Source organism: Arachis ipaensis, chromosome B09 (genome assembly GCF_000816755.2).
Source record: "Arachis ipaensis cultivar K30076 chromosome B09, Araip1.1, whole genome shotgun sequence".
Classification (NCBI taxonomy): domain Eukaryota; kingdom Viridiplantae; phylum Streptophyta; class Magnoliopsida; order Fabales; family Fabaceae; genus Arachis; species Arachis ipaensis.
The window spans coordinates 132630659-132633659 of record NC_029793.2 but is presented as its reverse complement, the minus strand read 5'-3'; the positions used below and the strand labels follow the sequence as shown (position 1 = coordinate 132633659).

At 31.4% G+C, this 3001-nt stretch overlaps 1 long non-coding RNA gene across 1 annotated transcript; it reads right to left on the bottom strand.

The window, feature by feature from the left end:
* LOC110267218 lies at positions 1202-1503 on the bottom strand. The gene is made up of 2 exons (XR_002354579.1): positions 1437-1503; positions 1202-1329 (listed from the first exon to the last, which is right to left on the bottom strand). It is a non-coding gene; the product is annotated as an uncharacterized LOC110267218 (long non-coding RNA).

Here is a 3001-nt window from a genome sequence, read left to right as displayed (position 1 = left end):
AACTTCAGTTTGATAATTACCATTAGGAAGAAAAATGGAACCAATTTATTTTTAACAAATTGAAGAGAAAAGGTTCTTTTAATTTGTATTGATAAAACAATTTTGTTTAATAAATAATGAACTGCGTATGCTATAGAACAATTGATTTAGTCCGTTTTCTTTGTATTGGTAAAACAACTATACTATATAGATTCCCCTACCTTTAATTTTCTTCGAGTCTTATATATCTTAGTCCTTAAATTTCAATGATTAATCCGTTTACTAATAGGCCTATTTTAGACTAGTCTATATAACAAATAAATAAATTTTTTAATTTTCATTAGTTAATAACGTAAAGCAATTTTAATATGTAGAGATTATTATCAACGTAAGCTAGCACAAATAGATAAAAAATTGTGTTTTTTAACTATTTTTTTTGAATTCGATACTCACCGAAAGATATCCGAAAAATTACTCATTGAACTTTTGATCTGATGGATACCCTAATGCAAACAAAAAAAAATATGTAAAGATTATTAATTCCTAGGTGCAGTTTGATTCTACATACAGTTCAATTTTTATAAGAATAATACAATCAAATTAGGCTAAATTTCATATATATCATCTTTTAAAGTTGGATAATATCATGGACAATGTCAGTTTGACTAGTCATACCTGTAATAATCGAGGAAGGTTTTTGTAACGTTTGTAAGAGAGGTATATTTATATTTTTCAAAATATAAAAAGTACAAGTTGTTATAATACGCTCTCAAGAATATAAAAGAATATATAGACTACTGTAAATATGACCGTGAGTCAACTAGTATTGGAATTATTTAAAATTTCGTAGAAGTTTCAAGTGCAATTATTTTAATTTTTTTTAACTTATTTTATTATGTAGCTTTCGTTAAGGGTGTAATTGGTTTGGTTTGGTTCGGTTTTAGACTGAAAACCAACCGAATCAACCTGATCGGTTCTATAATGATATCAACTATTTGGTTGGCTACTGTTTGAACAACCGAATCGAATTGAATCGAACCAACAGTAATTTGGTTCGGTCAGTTTTTTCGATTTTTTTACACCTAATGATCAGAATTTAAATTACCATAAAATGAAGTTTAAAACCTTCAATAAATTAGAATAACAAAAGTATATGACATCCAAATTCAATACAAATTCAACTTAATTGAACATAAAACAAAGACAATTAAAAATGTCTAGCAAAACAACAAAAATAAACACACTTTAAACCGAAACAGTCACTTTAAAACAAATAAAAACCAAACAGCCACCATGCTTAATCTGAATCCACACCAAACTCATCATCATCTTCTCCGGTTGGTGCAATTTCTACAAAAATAAAACAAAAAAAAATCAGTATAGATTATAAACATAATATAGATTATAAATTATAAACATAAACCATGAAAGGAACTACAAATTTCTTTTTTGCATACCTAATTCAAGTTTCTCAAACTCTTCAATAAGCTCCTCAAAATCAATTGTCATTGGAGAAGCAAGAAGCCAATTTTGTGTGTATATCAATGCCTCAACTGTCTTTGGAGTTAAAGAACACCTATAGTTGTTAAGCACTCTTCCACCAGTGCTAAAAGCTGATTCTGAAGCAACAGTCGAGACTGGCATTGCTAAGACATCTCTAGCTATTTGGAATAAGATAGGATACTTGCTAGAATTTACCTTCCACCAATTCAATATGTCAAAAGTATTTTGATCATGAGGCTTCTCTAAATCATCCATCAAATACAAATCCACCTCATTCTTGTTGATGATCTCATGAAAATGCACCTCCTTGAAAAAATCACCAGCCATGTCGCCATCAGGTACTCCCACCATCAGGTACTCCCACATCTGATGCACCATCCATTGTTGCTGAAGTAAAAGATCTACCCCCATTATTTGCATTCACATAGCATTCAAACATCTTGGAGATGGTCTCTTACATTTTTGCACCCAAAAAATCAGCATCATCCTTATCATATAACTTTTCAAAGCTAAAGTTCACAAACTTCAACTTGTATCTAGGATCAAGAACCACAACAACAAAAATCATCATATTGATATTTTTTATGTTACCACAGTACTTGTCATACTTAAGCTTCATCCTCTCAGCCATACTCCCAAGTAATGGATCTCGACTACCACAAGAAGCCTTGAACGCTCGCAAGATATTACAAAACTCATGAAAATATTGAGAAGAAGTCACAGGCAAACTACCAGACACACTCTTTGTAACATCATGAAAAATTTTCAAGAATTCCATAAAGTGTTTTGCATTGTCCCAATCAATATTCCTCGGAATACCACCTTGCATTAGAGCATATTCTGTATCTCTCTCCCCTAGCCTCTTGAACGACTTTTGAAACTTCAAACCACTTTCAAGCATGGTGTATATAGAGTTCCATCTAGTGGGAACATCGAGTTGAACAGTACACTTGTCTTGTATCCTAGCTTCCTTAATGAAATTTTTGAACCTATTCATGCGACTAGCGGAAGTACGCACATATATAATAGCATTTCTTATCTTGCTAATAGATTCATGCATCTCTTTCAATCCATCATTAACAACAAGATTAAGAATATGTGCACAACACCTAACATGCAAATGCTCTCCTTTAAAAGGATGTAAATTCCAATCCTCCATTCTAGTTCTTAGATAAGATATTGCAGTATCATTAGAACTAGCATTATCAACAGTAATTGTGAACACTCTAGAAATCCCCCACCCCAAAAGACATCTCTCAATTTTTCTACCAATTGTTTCTCCCTTGTAGTTTTTAATAAGACAAAAATTGATAATCCTCTTTTGCAATTTCCAATCATGATCAATGTAATGAGTAGTGAGACACATATAATTCAGATTTTGCACAGAAGTCCAACAATCAATAGTTAAATAAACAGATTGATTTGGTTGTTTGAACATAGTTTTCAACCTATTCTTCTCACTAATATAAAGATTCCAATAATCCTTAGCAACAGTAATCCTTCCCGGAAGTGGAAATCT